This window comes from Colossoma macropomum, unplaced genomic scaffold (assembly GCF_904425465.1).
Source record: "Colossoma macropomum unplaced genomic scaffold, Colossoma_macropomum, whole genome shotgun sequence".
Lineage (NCBI taxonomy): Eukaryota > Metazoa > Chordata > Actinopteri > Characiformes > Serrasalmidae > Colossoma > Colossoma macropomum.
Genome location: NW_023495967.1, coordinates 31,406 through 50,497, shown reverse-complemented (window position 1 = coordinate 50,497; position 19,092 = coordinate 31,406). Strand labels below are relative to the sequence as shown.

General features: G+C 35.7%; 1 long non-coding RNA gene across 1 annotated transcript; it reads left to right on the top strand.

The window, feature by feature from the left end:
* Positions 1–874: 874 nt before the first annotated feature.
* LOC118803825 lies at positions 875–18,863 on the top strand. The gene is made up of 5 exons (XR_005006927.1): positions 875–1,036; positions 9,384–9,405; positions 13,954–14,019; positions 14,209–14,273; positions 18,807–18,863. It is a non-coding gene; the product is annotated as an uncharacterized LOC118803825 (long non-coding RNA).
* The last annotated feature ends 229 nt before the right edge of the window (positions 18,864–19,092 follow it).

The window sequence follows — 19,092 nt, the reverse complement described above, 5'->3', positions numbered from 1 at the left end:
GTTTTGTTTTTGTCATGGACTTGTCTGTTCTTCAAACCTCTGCAACTCTGAACTCTGCATTTGCATCCTGCCTCCACCGTTACACTAACAAAGTATGCAGAGAAACAGATGGACTACAGTCTGTAATTGTAGAACTACAAAGTGCACCTATATAGTAAGTGGAGCTGATAAAATGGACAATAAGCGTAGAAACAAGGAGGTGTTCATAATGTTATGCCTGATCGGTGTATGTGAGGTTTGATATATTGGAACAGACAAAATGCACCAATAATGCTACATTTAAAAATATAAAATCCTATCAAAAACTAGGAACACAATGATTTTTATTCAATATTTCACACACTGCTTTGCATGAAACATGTAGTTGGTCATTACTGACAATATACGTGTATCGACAATGACCATTACATGCTCAGAAAAGCATATTGTGACATAATTTACCACATTAATGATAAAATATTATAATATTGCCCACCACTTGTGTAGAGTACAGTATTCTATTTAATCTACTTTTTGTTTCCAAAAAGTTAAATGCTACACGATCGTGCCTGAAAATACCAAAAAACCTTGGACGGAATTTTGGAATGAACTTCTAAAGCGAACACGCTTCCTGAAGGAGTCTTCACTGGAGAGGTGTAAAGTTATTCTAATTGTCTGTCCTGTTGTTTCACGAGCTGGAACGGATATTGCTGCTGCACTGCAAACCCTCAACGAAAAAGATAAAGGCACTGATTCTACTGGTTTATTTCTATAATTAATATAATTTATTAATATAAAAATGTCTAAATTCCAAACTTTTATTTAAATGTTCTATCAATTCTATCAACTATCTGCTGTATTTGCAGATAAACCTGCTGTTCTAGTGGTGCTCCATCACACATTCGATCCAGAGTGCACTGTATCAGACAGCAGCAAAGCTGTGGACAGACCAAAAACACTCACAGTGGACTGTCTGTTCCATGAGGATAAAGGACTACTGCACTGCAGGAAGAATGATGAAGCTCTAAGCAGGGTTGCAGGCTGGCTCAAACACGGGGTACGAATCTTTATTTTACAGACTGTACCTTAAATACATCTCTGTTTTTAAACACAGTGTTATGTTAATGTTACAAAAATCCATAAGTTATTGACACAGTGCATTAGCGGACTAAAAATGGTTGATGTCGTTTTAAAAAACTAGTTTTATGGAAAATCAAATTTTCACAATGACTCTCTTACCTATTTTTGCCACATTATTATATAAATAAATAAGTAAAGAAATTATTAAAATTATTTAAATTAAGATTAATTAAATACATTTCTTTAAATAAATTGAGCTACACCCTCATTTCCAAAAAAGATGGGACTCAAATAAAATAGAATGCAATGATGTGCAGATCATGTAAACCACATTTTTAAAGGAAAATACTACAAAGACAACATATCAAATGTTGAAACTGAGAAATTTTATTGTTTTTTGAAAAGTATATGCCCATTTTGAATTTGATGCCAACAATGCGTTGCAAAAAAGTTGGGACGGGGGCACAATTACCACTGTGTTTCATCACCTCTTCTTTTAACACCACTCTGTACCACTCAATTGCTGTAGTTTTGAAAGTGAAATGTTTTCTTGTTCTTGTAAAGATATAGGATTTCAGCTGCTCACCAGTTCGGGGTCTCATTTGTCGTATTTTTAATTTAATAATGTGCCACATGTTTTCAGTGGTGACAGGTCTGGACTGCAGGCAGGCCACTTTAGCACCCAGGCTCATTTAATACGGAATAATGTTGTTATAATACATCCAGAATGTGGTCTGACATTGTCTTGCTGAAATAATTAAGGCCTTACCTGAAAAAGACGTCATCTGGATGGCAGCATATGTTGCCAAAACATGTATATATCATTCAGCATTAATGGTGCCTTCACAGATGTTTATGTGACCCAAGTCATGTACACTAGTGCACCCCTACACCATCATGAACACTGGCTTTTGAACTGTGCACTGATAACAAGCTGAGTGATCTTTAGCCTGGAGGATGCAGTGTCCATGATTTCCAAAAAGAAATTCAAAAGTTGATTTGTTGGACCACAGGACAATTTTCCACCTCCCCTCAGTCCATTCTAAATGAGATCAGGCCCAGAGAAGGCGGCGGTGTTTCTGGATCATGTTTATATGCGGTTTCTTCTTTGTGTTTTAGAGTTTTAATTAACATTTGTGGATGCAGCAACAGACTGTTTTCACACACAGTGGTTTTCAGAAGTGTTTCTGAGCCCATGCAGTGATTTCCACTACAGAATCATGTCTGTTTTTAATGCAGTGCTGCCTGAGGGCCTGAAAATCATGGCCAGCAAATACTGGAATACTAGTTTTTGGCCTTGTCCCTTGAATACAGAGATTTCTCCAGATTCTCTGAGTCTTTTAATGTTATTATGTACCGTAGATGATGAAAAGCAAAAGTTCTTTGCTATTTTACATTGAGAAACATTATTCTTGAATTGTTGCACTATTTGCAGTCTTTCACAGAGTGGTGAACCCTCCTCATTGTTACCTCTGAAAGACTCAGCCTCTCTGGGATGCTTTTTAATACCCAATCATGTTACTGACTTGTTGCCAATCAACCACCAGGTGTTTTTGTAGCATTATACAACTTCACCAGCCTTTTGTTGCCTCCGTCCCAACTTTTTTGGAATGTGTTGTTGGCATCAAATTCAAAAAACAATAAAATTTCTCAGTTTCAACATTTGATATTTTCTGTTTGTACTATTTTCAATTATATATAGGGTTTAAATGCTTTGCACATCATTGCATTTTGTTTTTATATGCATTTTGGACAGCGTCCCAACTTTTTTGGAAATGGGGTTGTATATCTAGTAGTTCTACTTAAGCAAACTATGTCTTCTAAAAAATTAAGCATGGTTACATAGCTTGCTAGGCAGTAGGAGATGTAGTTCCATTTCGTTGTTAACTTAAAACTCCTGTTATGTTAGACTGTAATGAACAGCAATAATGTTCCTGTGTAAAATTGACCTGATGCATGTTTTAATGACATTTTTTATATGATTGTCTCTCTTGGAGTTGATGGCTGTGAGACAATATACTCATCATCTGATAATTTATCATTATGATCAGAAATGATCTCAAGATCATCTTCACTTTCAGACACTTCCTCTTCTGTATCACTATCCTAATCCTTTCTGCTCATATTGCTCATCTTCACAACCTCTGAGAGAGTACAGATGCATAATGTTGGTAGGACTACATACGGGGACCCAGAGTTTTGCCATGGGTTCCCATCTCAGGTAGAATAATATTTGATACTTCTCACACTTTTGATACAAGTTTGATATTTTTACTCTTTGTAGCCTCCATTCTCACTTCTGGGTCAAATTGACCTGAACATTATTTGTTTAATATAAACATGTGGTGGTGGCGGGGGATGGGTTACAAACATATTAAATTAGTAATTTTCTTTATGTTTTTTACACTAATTAAGACTAACAAAAAAGTTTGATGCTCCAAAAATGATTGCAAATATTTTTCCTGTATTTTTAAACAGGTCCATTTGACCTGCAACATACCAGAAGAGTTAAAGAAGTAGCTAGGTTAGTACTTTTAATAATTTCTTGCTACAATGATAAATAGCAATAGATTGGATAAATTATTCACTAGCTATCCAGACACTCCAAACATCACAATTTCATGATCTGGTAATCCATAGAGAATGTGGCGCTCAAATATTGCACTGAGAATGTAAAGGCACCCCAGTCCTTGCTCAGACTGATGTGCTGTAGCATTGGAGAAGCACTGGAGCATGTCTTTAAAGCCTGAAGCTATCCTGTGGTCTATATCACAATCAGAGATTACAAAAATAAACCCTACAGCAGGCCAAAGCAGTCAACCTAAATAAATGAGAAAAGTCATTGTTGTACATTCCATGGTGTCACTACCAAAATAGCTGTAACACTACTGAAACTCTCTGTTTCAGTAGTGACTGTTTTGGTAGTGACAATTTTAGCTGAGTTCAAAAATGCTAGCCAGTACATCACATGTCAACTACTGACATATACATGTAGGACAGCACATCTCTTAAAATCTCTGGAGAATAAATATTTCAGCAAAAAATATTCCTTCAATATTTTCCCCCAAAATGACATTTAAAGGAGTGTTTTGTATTTTCTTTTTTCTCTGTCACCTTTCACCATTCTGCTCTGTGGGCGTGGACCCCAGCAGATTGATTGACAGTCTTAGCGTTTGACATAACCTCTGCAACAGATTCTGACGTGGAGGCACGTCAATCAATAGAAACATGGATGGGTGGGCACTGGCAGGATGTAACAGCTTCGTCATTAAAGGTGGAACACAAAAATTTAAACAAGAAACTGATGACTTAGAAGCTGATTTCAGCTTGTGTTAACATTACAGATGAAATGCAAAACCTTCAATTAAATAAGGGATAATTAAGTCTTCTGGTTACATTAAATTAGAGAGTATTTAGAGCAGTATCATCTGTGTATTTCTTACATATTGATCACTTTTACCTTAATTTATTCAGAGAATTAAATTAGCCACTTGTAAATCACTGTGTTTATTCCACTGGCAATCACTGACTGAGATTCCACTGTTAGCTAACATAAGCTAGCTAGGTTTTATCTGGCTGGTTAACAAGGTCTAGCTAACATGCATCAACTATAAGTTACATGGCGGGAGCTAAACGTGGGACAGTGATTATTGGCAATTTCAAAAATGTCAGTGTATCATATCATATAACATTATAAAATATACATTTGTAGCTGACTTGAATCTTAGATGCAAAATATTTTATGGCAAGTGGATAATGTTAATGTAACGCTAGCAAGCAAAATTAGATGACTAAATTAGCTAACATTAGTCTGCACATTTTGCTACTTTCTCATTGCTTGGTACACTATTGAAAAAAGTTTCAAATAAAAACGATAACTATTATTTAAAAATATAGATTTACCATCTTATCATCCACATTGCCTCCAGTTAGTGTCAGGAAAACTGCTGCTTTCAGCTTGATTAGGCTGGCAAATCCAGAACTGTATTAAGCCCAATTTTCAAATGAGTCTGCAATAAAATGCTAGGTAGAAACTCTTCTACTGGGTGTCACTTCAACCCCAGAAAGAAAATTAAGCCATTTTGATTTGGTCTATTTGGTCTATTGGTTATTTGGAATAGAATGTAGAGAGTGTCCATTCTCCCTCTTGTGTCCAAAAACTGAGCATTGGTAACTAAGTGTCATTTCCTAGTAACTGTAACGTTACTCAAGTAGAGCAAAATGGAGCATGTGAAGTGTGAGAGGATCAGTTGATTTCACAATTCATGAATATGCAGTATAAGGTAGCTTATGATTCCCTCTAGTCAATTAGTGTTGTCTGTGACGTCTAATATCACGCCAAATAAAGTGTAATTCCTGAACGGTGGTCAGGGGGCAGTATACCAAAAAAAAAAAATAATAATTTACAGGTCATTTTATGCACTCTGCAGTGCCCAAGAACTGTTGGACCAAAGCAGAAGCATGAAGATAATCACATACTTCCTGCTAATATAACATTTTGAGTAAGGAGGAAACATACTTTTCTGGGCCTTCAATAAACTGATGATACATCTACATTTTTTAACTTCACTTTAAAAGAAAACAAAAAGATATAAAAACATTTAAAAATGAAAAAAAAAATTAGGTGTAAATTTAAAGCTTGGGGTTTGGAACCACCACCTCCAAAAAGAAAGCATCCTATAAATAATGGTTTTAAAAGTAGGTGGCCTAGTATTATCTATATTAATGCCTTAGGTTTAGATCATATCGATCATAATGTAATCCTATGTAATATATATATATATATATATATATATATATACACTATATATATATATATATATATATATATATATATATATATATATATATATATATATATATATATTTATTTATTTTTTTTTCCTGCTTTTTTTATTGTATGTATTAGTATACAGTCTTATGCAAAGGTCTGAAAACGCCCCAGTAAAATGAAATGGTTTTCCTTTTTCATTGAAATGAAGTGAAAATAAGTTATCACATCCTCTACAGAGAACACACTTAAATATGGCATTTTTCTTATAATTTTAGTGCACAATTTCTATTTATTTACGGAAAAAATAAAACTTAACACATAAAATAAGCCATGACTTTTTTACAAAAACCACATTTTATATTTTATTTTTTCCAGTAGGTTAAACTCATCATATCATGAGTAATTGTGCATTAAAATGTGCAGAAGTTCTTTCTCTGTAGAGGATGTTATTTTAACTTAGAAAACAAAACATGACATTTAACCAGGGGCACCTAAACTTTTGCATAAGACTGTAAATATACACTCACCGAGCACTTTATAAGGAACATTGTACTAATAATGTACTAATACTAACTAATAATTGCTCTCAAAACAGCCTCAATTCTTTGTGGCATCGATTCCACAAGATGTTGAAAATATTCCTTTGAGATTTTGGTCAATGTCGACATGATTACATCCTGCAATTCCTGCAGATTTTTCAGGTGTGCTTTTGTGCTGCAACTCTCCCGCTTTATCACATCCCAAAAGTGTTCTTAGGTGACTGGAAAAGACACTTAAGAATACTGAACTCATTGAGATGTTCATGAAACCAGTTTGAGATGACATGATACATTGTGACATGATGCATTGTTCTACTGGAAGTAGCCATTAGAAGATGGTAAATTGTGGCCATGAAGGGATGCTCATGGCCAGCAATAATACTCAAATAGTCTGTGGCATTCAAGCAATGATTGATTGGTATTAATGGGCCCAAAGTGTGCCAGGAAAACATTCCCAACACCATTACACCACCTCCCCCAGCCTGGACTGTTGACTCATGGTGGGTTGGGTCTATGGATGTGTGTTGTTGGTGCCAAATTCTGACCCTACCATTTATGCCCCTCAGTAGAAACAGAGATTCATGAGAGCAGGCTGTTTTTCCAGCCTATAGCTGTCCAGCTTTTGTGACTGTGTGCCCACTGCAGCTGTTCTTGGCTGATAGAAACAAATCCACCTCAATGATTGACATGCTGTGTTGTTGACATGTTGTGTTCTGAGATGCTTGTCTGTTCACCACAATTGTACAGAGTGGTTGTCTGAGTTACCATAGGCCTTTCTATCAACTCCAACCAGTCTGGCCAATATATGTTACCTCTTTCACCAACAATGTGTTTCCTTCCAAAGAACTGCCACTCACTAGATGTTTTTTTCTTTTTTTGCACCATTCTGAGTAACTCTAGAGACTGCAGTGCATGAAAATCGCAGGAGATCAGCAGTTATAGAAATACTCAAACCAGCCCATCTGGCACCAACAATCATGACACAGTCAAAATCACTAAGATCACATTTTTTCCCCATTCTAATGGTTGATGTAAACATTACCTGAAGCTGCTGGCTTGTATCTGCATGATTTTATGCACTGCATTGCTGCCACATGATTGACTGATTAGATAAATGCATGAATGAGTTGGTGTACAGGTGTTTCTAATAAAGTGCTCAGTGAGTGTATAAAGGACAGTGTTTGCCACTCAAAGTGGTCTAATGTGAGGGACATCTTGCTGTCATATGCTAGTACTAAATGAGTGTGTTTTAGCAGAGATTAAAGATACAGTGAGATCTCAACACATTTACTTGTTTTTTTTTTTTTGATGACCGTTTTCCTCCCGCTGGACAAGGAGCTTTCTCCCAGAGATTGGGGAGATTGTAAAATCTCAAGCACTGAAATTTTTTTAACTTTGGTGTATGTAATCAGCCAAGAAATGTTTGGTGTCTGAAATGTATTTCTATAGTTTCACACTATAGAACTGCCAGTACCTGAATGAAAGATGTCAGCAAGATAGATTAGCTAACTTCCGGTGACTGAAGGAAATAACAATTTAAAACATGTACATTGGCTTCGAGTGACAAAATGTTGACATACTTAGAGGAACAGGCACTTGAGCCTACACCAGCTAGGAAAAAGGTCTGTGAATGAAAGAGCAGGTAATGTTAGCATGGCTAGATAGTTACTCCACTTGTTGTTTGGGAGATTGTGTGGATCAGATTATCACTGAGACAGATTTGATCATTATAGGTTATAGTTGTTTGACATCCCTTAGGAGTCAGTTAAGATATTCCCTCATTTCATTTGATTCAATATAAAGCATGACAAGCCTGAAAAAAGCAATAAAATAGCAGTTTCTTTACGATCTTGCTGTGTGACTATTTGCAGCATATAAACAATAAAGGAACCCTGTCAATATGGCAGCACAATCCCAAAATGCAGCACAATGTGATGTCACATTTATTTGCAATGTAAAATGGTGGTTTTTCTTTTCTAACTCTGTTTTGAAAATCTCAGACACTGCAGACATGATCTCCACCTTCCCCTCTTATTACCTTTGTGTGTTATGTTGATGAAAACTCATCAGATAAAATATTGCAGTGATGGCAGTGAATAATGAGGAGACAGAGCTGTATGTCTTGCTGTTTATTAAGAGGAATAATGTAGCGCACCTCAAAGCTTGGCTAAAATGTTAGGGAATGGAAATGGAAACTCAGGTGTCTTATGCATCCGAGCACTGCGACTAAAGAAATTGACTCTGACAAAGCAACAGAAGTCAATAAATGATATCTAAACACTTGTAATAAATAAATACATAAAATGAATAGTTTAAATAAATAAGAACAACAAACTAAAACTAAAATTATAATGTGATGAATAAAGCAATAATTGTAATTTGTTACATCCTTGCCATTTAAATATGTGACTCTGAAGGCTATACAAGAGATACAAATAGCTCTTAACTCAGGGGTGTCCAATCTATCAACAAAGGGCTGAAGTGGCTGCAGGTTTTCATTCCAACAAAGCAGGAACCCATCTGATCAATTGTTGAAGACTGAGACCAACTTATTATCCCCCTTGGGGATAAGACTGGACTCCCCTGATTTAAAGTAAGGTTAATAATAAAGCTTAAATATTATAGTTCAATAGTAATTTTAAGAACAAGTATTTGTTCTCACTGTAAATACTGTAAGTACTCACTGAAAATACCACCAAGCATTTAAATCATATAAAATGCTGTTTGGGCCAATCCCTTGAATTAGATGTGCAGTTTGTGTGATGACAATTTAGCTTTGCTAAAGAAAAAACTTGCCAAACTAAATGTATCTTGGCTGCATTTGGGTAAAGGGGATGATTGTGTACATCTGATTTTCCAATTAACTATTCTTTTATTGTTTTGATACAAAATTCATTACAATTTATACAATACATTATGATTCAGTTTATTACTGAGAACACATAGACTGGAACTTTTTTTTCTTTTTGCTTGAAAATGAATCATAATGTGCCTTATATTTCACTCCACAGAAAGGACAACAGCCACCACCAAGTAAGTAATGGAATAACAGGCAATGTAATACATCTAGATTTGACATAAACTGACACATTATTGATTCCACACAAAAGACCTTTCCCTCATTTTAGCTTTTCAACAGAACAGAACAACATGCATTTAAATTCAAATTTTCTTTTCCAAACTGACATTGTTCTTAGCAAGTTAATTGATATAACTGAATATTCACAAAAATGTAACTTTGTAACATACTCAACACGTGCGCAAACACAAATGAGAATGCCTGGCCAATGCACTATAAACGCACAGCCCTTTGGTACAAACTCACTGTACATTATTATGCTACTGTTGTGGTTAAAACACTCAGTACTCAAGGGGTTGAACGAGGACAAATCAGAGAGGGACCTACTATTATTCCAACAGCCTCAACAGCTAAATGTGGATAAGTAGAGAAGCATGAGCTGCTGGAATAAAAAGTGTGTAATTAATTTGCTATGGCAGTTGAGAACGCACGCTGGCCGTACAAGACTGCTTGGTCAGGCTTGGCTGTCATTATAGTGCCCTTTGCTGTAATGCTCAAAATGTAGGGCATGCATGTGTTGCATTATGAATTGCATTGTGACACATTCTAACATTGTTTAGAGCATAACAAAGCACAAAACTTTCAGCATAGCTTGAAGCATCTGCCTTTTCATCCTTGCATGAAGTATGTTTCTGGCTTTACACTGAGAGCAAATAATTTCCGTGTATGTCATTTATGTATACGTAAGGCTGAGCCAAGACTATTATATCGCTTAGAGCTAACCAGGATGTTACATCTCAACATCAATGGTTCTTAGCTCCAGTCCTACCATTCTCTGCCCCAACACAGCTGAATCAGAACTGGAACTGAGAGCAGTGTTCTAGATCCTCCGTCCTTGCATCACTTTCTTTTCTTTAATATTAATGCAAACAAAACCCACAGAAATAAATGAGTGAGAAGGAAAAGAAATCGATTGTTATAAATTATGTGCAAGTATGAACTCATACCAGCACCAGTCTTACCATTTCCACATCTGAACCTGCTGAACAGTCAATTATCAAGCCTTTTATAATTTAGATACCCAGGACTTGGCACTAGTGATCTACAACCCCATTTCCAAAAAAGTTGGGAAAAGTTGATGTAGCTACACCTGGGAGTAGAACAAAAGTTCGATTTTTTTTTTTTTTCCTTTCTGAGTGTGAAACACCCCAAACAAACCCCAGTTTCTATTCTGAATAACACACATTTCTACCTCTAATCTGACAGTAGATGTTTTATTTTCGTTTCAAGTTCTACACCAAAAACTGGACAAACCTATTATAAGTTGGATGAGATGTGATCCTCATTTAATAGCCATTATCAATGCAAATGTGAATGCTAATATTAATAATGAGTACATACCCCACTTAAATAAAAAAGAAGAGGAATAGAAATTGATTGCCATAATGTATGTGTGAGTATATTCATCAGAAAAGTAAACCATACGACTGTTCCAGCTCAAAAAAGAACTGCTACTTAGCATAAATTCCAGCACAGATTCTATTGCACTACGTAGAGAAGTTAAACCTTCGTCACAAAAGTTTACAATGCTTCCAAAAGAGTAAATAATTGCCATATGACACAGATGTGTTACAATGGTGTATTTTTGCTGAACCACCCAGTGGGCCTACAAGAGTCGCTATGTTTTTCTAAGTCACTGACTGGTTGACTGACTGACTGACTACCCATTGTTGAAATGCACAAGGGTTTGTGCAAGGGTCCCCTGAAAATGGTAGCCAGTGGTGCCACACACTGTGTTGCCCTCTTAGCCTGACAATGCTACCAATGCAAGGCTAACAAATAATGTAAGAAATCAGAAATGCATTAATTGAAGCACATAATCTTATGATAAAAATGACGTAATAACTGGTGAAATAACACAGCGGCCACACCATTTATTTGCAATCGATCAGTTTGTAACATTAATTCTTTTTTCTTTCATCTTGCTGAATTAGCAGCCTTTCCATGTGGAAAAAATATGTTCCAAATTTATCTATCAAATATCTTTTTGCAATATATGAAAATCAGCAAAAATGTTTTTGTTAAATTCATTTTTTAATTACATTTATTTGTATCTGTTGATACATTTTTTTTTTCAGTTGTAGGTAGTTTTAACAAAGCTTGCAGATAAAACTAAATGGTACTGACGTCTATGTTTTGCGTTGCACTTTGCATTAATCATTGTATGTATGCGGTAAGATGTATTTCAAAAGTACTAAACTATATGTCGATATATTTTTTCCATAAGGGTTATTTAGCCATTTTTAGTATTCCAGGCAAAGATACAGTCACCAAGTACTAGTACATGAAAAATATGTACACCATAAATGTGAATGGAATAATATTTTGTGTTTCAATCACTATTTGTAGAATTATCACTTTGTGAAGAGTTTGCCAAGTTAATGTTAGCTAGCTCAGAAACTATAATATTTGTGCTACTAGCATGTACCTAGCAGGACTGGAGTGAGACTTGTCTTCAAACTGGGAGTTACATGATGATGACCAACCCAAACCAAACTGTATTTCTCCTGTTACACACAAACACACAGCATTGCATTAGTGCAGAATAACTTTTCCTAAAATCTGCACATTTTTATCTTCTTACTCGTAGTAATTATTTATATGCTACAGTGAGATAATTAAGATGGCTAGGTAATGATGCAATGAAACAGGCAAAAGATTTTATCTTAAATGTGACAATCACGACAATTTAATGCTAGCCATGTAAAGGTCAGCATTTTTCATTGCCCACCTGCTTGGATATGTCCCCACCTTAAGTAAATTTTTCATTCTGGTCTTATCGGTGCCACCTTTTATTTTTATTATTATTATTATTATATATATATATATATATATTTAAACAGGCCTTGCAGTTTAGAAAAAAAGTTTTTTAAGGATTTAAACTGTGCCCACTAACTGCACGCTTTGTAAAAATAAAGCATGGCACAAGAGCATCAGCAAGCTCAAGACAAAACAGAAACAAAGTTCAGTCATGAAGAGAGAGCTGCTGCTTCCCTCTGTTCCTAATCAAAACAAATGTCAGCTTTAGTGAATCAAGCACCTGAGTTTAAATAATGCTATTGTGTTGGTAAATATTCTTTGAGCATATGTGAGAGCCTCATGTCTCCATCTAGGCGGCGTCTGCTCTCAGCAGCAATTAATCTCCATCCATTTTTTGCACAACCGTGTCACATTTTGTGCTGCCCTCTCTCAAATACATATGCATGAAGTAGGAAAGCACATGCTGCATTTTTTGTGCACATGGGCTATGTGTGCCATCTCACAGAAACTGCATGGTTAGGCTGGTGTGCCACTTTTGTACATAAAAAGCAGGCAGAATGCATCCAGATCTGTATGTGCATAAAGTTTAGTACACTGGGCCCTCAGTCTTTTTTTTTTTACTTTTTGCCATATAATTATGAACATGGGCCAACCATGCATTTTATTGTTTAATGCTTCAGTTAAGCAGCTGTTTTACCCACCCAGTGCTGACAGTGTTTTATGTACACCTTTACAGTCTAGGTTTAGCTTTAATACAATTAGAGCTTTTAAAACACTCAAATAAATTCTTTGCCCTATGCTGCAGTTTTACAGGTTAAGGGCAGATTTGCTGATGTTTTGACTTTAAAAAGTGGCTGTTGCGATTTACTAAGAAAGGGCAACGTTTTTTTTAGCACCTAAAATAAGATAAAGGGCGCGGGCTTCTCTTTTGCCTCATTTCATATTCATTTATAGGAGTTTCCCACTCAAAGCGCGAAACACTAAGAAGATATTATTATAATGAAGCACTTATTCTGATTAACTAACCCTGTCGAGAAAAAACAGCGCAGGTCAACACTAGCCCAGCATGAACCAGTTTAGACCACACACACACACACACACACACACACACACACACACACACACACACATTTTCTAAGCCACTTATCCTTCTGGGTCGCAGGGGGAGCTGGAGCCTATCCAAGCAGTTATTGCGTGGAAGGCAGGAAACGCCCTGGACAGGTTACCAGTCCATCGCAGGGCAGACAGACAGACACATACATTCATGCCCACACTCACACCTAGGGTCAATTTAGCATGACCATTTGGCCTGACTGCATGTCTTTGGACTGTGGGAGGAAACCAGAGCCAGTTTAGACCAGCATAAGCAAATTTATACAAACATACCAGCATGTAAAACACAGCATATGCTGGTTTTGCTTCAGTTTTTTTCTAACAGGGAATGCTGACAGTAAATGCTGAATGTGCTTTATTTCAATTTGTCTTATTTTTTATTCTAACGTGGCTGCCATTGTTGTTGCCGAGAGATAGGGAAAAAAGTTTATCAGAGACTTTTTCAACTTCATTGTAAAAAATAATTGTGTCATTCTTAATTTAATGAAGTAAATAAAAAACAATCCAATTGATTTTAGTAATAATAGCAGATTTTGTCTGATTGTTTTCTATTCTAAAGGATTGTAAAACTGTATTGGTGCTGCAGGCATCACTTTACTAAAAGCTACTTGTTACTTGTCCTCACACAGCGAAAGTGCAACACGAAGGGGAAGCTGAACCCAGGAGTGGGACTTCTAAAGAAGGAGGGGCAGAGAGTAAGTTTTAATTTTCAGTAAAAGTCCTGTTTACCCTAGAATTTTGTTGGACGAATAATTGAACAGTCCTTATTGAACAGCCAGAAACAATACGACTGTTCCAGCTCAACAAAGAACTACTGCCAGTTATCATAGTCATCATAGCTTGGATTCTTTCATTTCAAGCCTGTGGTCGTTATTTTCATACAGGTCAGTCTGGAAAACATGACAAAGATGAAGCTCCACCTAGGGTCGAGCACACTGGAGGTGAAACTGTGAGTGGGACACCCAAAAAAAAGCCAAAAAAGTTTCAACTGTAGATGATGGCACAGTTTACCGTACAATTTTGATAAAAATGAATAATGTATCATCGTTCCAGCCCAAACTCTGTTCTAATAATCAGAAAAAAATAAGCCTTTATTGCACAAGCTTATAATATGTTCAAACAAAAAGAAAGAAAAAAGGAATAATGCCATGTTAATAATGTTACAAGGTTGAATTATTTTCTGTACAATCAGCTAAGAGTGGTATTAATTATAATCACCATTTTTTACAATTACACTACTGCAATTGCTCTTTTTTCTTTAAAGCAGTTTCTGTTCTGAGTAATGCACAGAACCAGGCTGCATTGTTACCTCTCATCTGACAGTAGCTGTTCATTTTAAACTCTTGACCAACATTTAGACAATACTCTAGATTAGTGCTTCTGAGCTCCAGTCCTTCCATTCTCTAACCCAACACACCTGAACCAGCTCATCAGTAAATTATTGAGAGTTTTATAAGTTGGATGAGGTGCATTGGGGTGGATTATTCAGTACAGTGATTTCCCAAAAATGGATTTGAGACTGTTGATCTAGATGACTGTCTCTGCTCTCTACTGACCTTGATCTACTTTCAGTGATCTCTGCTTTACCCTCTGTCAGCATGCAGCTGGTTTAATATATGTAAATAAATCGCATAATAACACAAACATTAGATGTTTGAAAAAAGTAATTTAATCTAAGTGATCATTGAAGTAAAGCATTTTGTGCACCACTTATTGCCAATAATGCCATTTTATTGTGTTTAAGCTATGAATTAAAACAATGACATTTAAAATATTTTTTTAATTCCTCCCTGATGACAATTCACACAGTAGATTCTAGTATATTTCTATTTATTGAAGGCAATTTATAGTAGAGTTCAACAACAACAAAAAAACAATGTATATAAAATATAAACAAGAAGAGAATGTCTAGAAACATTGATCTAGAAATATAGCTCAGTAAGACCACTGAGAATGACTACTGCATATTCAAGTGTCCAAAAGACACAAAACAAATTTGCATTCATTAAATGTCAAAGCAGCCATTAAATACAAATTTGTATAATATTTTTTTGTATATATTTGTAAAAAAAATTTTTTAGTAATTAGTGTGTCCATCTTCCTTTGTTCTTTGAAGGCTTACTTTTAGGGCTATTTTTGCTGTCTTAGAAGTTGAGGTTTCTGCTCCTTGTGATCCAAGTAGTCCCAATTACAAATTTAGACAGATCAATCCATAAAACCTTATATCTCAGGTGTTATAGAGCAAATGTTCTTCTTTTGTGTCTATTTCCGTTTCTCAGTAAGGGCTTCTTGACAGCTACACATCCTTTCAGACCACAGTGTTGAGTTGTCTTCTTACAGTGGAAGGATGGACAGAAACATCTGTGAATTTTTAGATCTGAAACAAGAGTGGAGCTTGATTTTCTCCTCTCTCTCAAAGATGAAAGCTTTAAGTACTGTTTATTTACCACATCTAGCTACAAACACGATATGAAAATGACGTGTTAAAACACGTTTTTCTTCTTTACTGTGCCGTATTTCTGAGTGAAACAGGATACTCAGAAAATAATAATGGACAGGAGGTAAATTTATTATTCAGGAGTTGAAGTTAAGTCACAGACAGTATCTTATCCGATGTTTCACATTTTTAGTTGGTCGTTCTCTAGTTGTTGGTTGGTGAACTATTCTCAGTCCAGCAGTGACACTGAGGTGTGTAAATACTCCAGCAGCACTGCTGTGTCTGATCCACTCTTACCAGCACAACACACACTAATAGGACACCACCACGCCAGTGTTACTGCAGTGCTAAGAATGACCCACCACCCAAACAGTACCTGCTCTGTGGTCCTGTGAGGGTCCTGACCATTGAAGAACAGGGTAAAAGGGGGCTAACAAAGTATGCAGAGAAATAGATGGACTACAGTCTGTAATTGTAGAACTACAAAGTGCACGAATATAGTAAGTGGAGCTGATAAAATGGACAATGAGCATAGAAACAAGATGGGTGTACCTAATAAAGTACTCAGTGAGTGTAAAATAAACAGATTTTTTCAAAAAAATGAGGTAGTACAATATTTTAATTGTGCATTTCCTGTAGTATCTGAAACAAGATTCATTATTTGTTAAAAGCTTGATTTTTTAAAAAACTTTTTAAGACATAGCAGCCTAGCCATTTAGCATGCATGTTGCTTTCACTTTTCTTACACTTTCAGGGCAAAAGCAGGAGAAAAAAGAAAAAAGTCATCAGGTTATCGTTCAGAATCAGGTCATCGTGCAGAAAACCTTAGAAAACAGTTCAAATATCGCCATATATCTGAACTGCCCAGGTGTGGATTTAGGGGCAGGGCCACAGGGTCAGTGGCCTCAGAGAAAATCTGATTGGCCCCTTAAGTGCCCCCATCTTAAGACACTCGCCACCTCCAGTCACATCATTGACAAACTTGTCCACCTTCAGTGAAATTCCTATTGCTACTCACGTAAATTATACAGGTTGAAAGAGTTTCAGGAGTGCTGCTGGATAATATCAACTTAGCTAAAATTACTAGAAATCAGTGCTTTAATGGTACTGCTAAATGAAACCTCTTCTTTACAATAGAAGTATTTTAAGCAGTTAATTTCATTTTCACAAATATGATCTCTCTCTTCAATAGCTTTAAAATGGTGGGTGCAAAAAGGCTAGTATGAGTAAATTATCATTGTTAACAATTGCGATACTCAGATACCGCTTTGTTTTTGTCTGAAATTGATGTAGAACGCAATTGCAAGTGGCAATTATTGGGGTCCAAGCACACAACATCTTATGGTGCCAGTATAGGCCTTTCAACAGACAGAAGACAAGTGACAGTGAGTTTTTAGAATGGTCACTATTTGTTATTTTTTTTTAAACAAATATTTCAAATACTGGACGTCTGTACAGTTTTTGACATGACTTGAATTGCCTCAATGAACTGAATTTTTCTACAATATTCATCTTTCAAGGGTACCCAATCCTGGTGTTGGAGATCTACCAGCCTGCAAAGTTTAGCTCCAGTCTTTATATAACACACCTGATCCATTTAACAGATGCCGTCAGAGGCTTCTGAAAATTAGATACAGATCTGAACATTGGTGAATCTCCAGGACCAGGACTGGTCCCCTGAACAGGAAACATTACAGCCCCACCTAGAAAAAAATCCTAGAATGACAAGTGGAACTTTCTCACTTGTGTTAACATGAAGAAGGGTTGCCAGCATAAACAAAATGAAATAACTCAGAAGTAATTAATTTACAACAAGTGAGTAAAGTAAGAAGAAAAAAGGAGGTTATCTGCTGACATACATGCATTTGCAGCCAGGAGCGGAGGTGATGATGGGTGTTCGAACATAGATCAGGATGGTGGGAGGAGGAGGGATAAAATGTTAAGACATTATTGGTTATTATAGTTTTTCCCGGCCACTGGAACACGTGATGCAACCAAATGTCAGACAGCATTTAAAGGCAGACAAAAGTTGCTACACTTCAATCAGAGCTTACAGAGAAACAGGAATTTTGTTTTTTAAATGACACAATGGATTGTGTGAAATGACACTGAATGAAAATTGCAGCATAAATGTTTAATAAATGTTCTAGGTCACAACTCAAACTGAAGCAAATTTGTGACCATATTAATGCCTTTGAACAGAAAGGTCAGTGCTTCAATTGAAGCTTGTGTTCAGACGATTCTCAGGAGGATCTGATCTACTGATCAGGGGCTTTTACACAAACTTATGGAGTCCATGCCAGCTTGTATGTATGTTGTCATTAAAGCAAATAGGGAAAAATACCAAATACTAAGAAATTCTGAAATTCATTCAGATCTTTCAAAGATTCTATTTGTCACTCAAATTGTTATGCTGATAATAGAACAATAGAACATATTGTGTTAAATTTAAAAAAGAGTGCAAAATAGAAGCATTTTCACTAGTGGTCTCAGACTTTTGTACCCTACTGTATGTTATTTTATGAAAAATCTAAAAATCATTTAACCTATTTGACAGTAAAGGAAAATAAAAGAAAAACATATGTTAAGGAATTTCATGTCTTTGATAAAAAATACCTGAATCAGAATTTACCTTATGGTATCATGGTAATATGGTATCTTGGAGTTGTCCTGAAATATGATGTGGTCGAAAGACACATTGTCTAAATATTCACCCAATCATAGCTTTCAATATTAGTAATATTAGTAATACTGAAAGCCATAGTACCATTTTAGCACTATTGTCACTGAAAATGTGAATTTGAGGAAAATTATGTGTCACAATTAAAATATGTAAAGTGTCTTTTTTATATTAATGAATAGAATTCCATTTATATGTAATAAATAAGAGAATTACAAAATTAATTTGTGAACTATAAGAAATAATCCTGATCAGAAAAGAAAACTGATGAGAATTGCAGCTTAACAATCACTGCACATGTGGCAAGTTGTCTTGGCTAATATCTGAGGGACTTACTTTTCAAGTCAGTTTTTATTTTGATATAGGTCACCCTGAACGAAGGCAAAGGCAAAGGCAAAGGCAAAGGCAAAGGCAAAGGCAAGTCCAAAAATAAACAATGAATATTGGGTAAGTTGTTAACTTAATTTATATAATTAATACATGACAGTGCTGTCAGAACAAAATGTCATATCTCCATTTTGATATTTCTCTTTTCATTTTTTTTTGTTTTCATAATTTAAACATCTCAGTTGCCCTTTACATTGTGCATAAATATCATGATGAATGGACTAAAAGAAATCCAGAAAAGAAGCCCAGAACTACTTGAAAAAG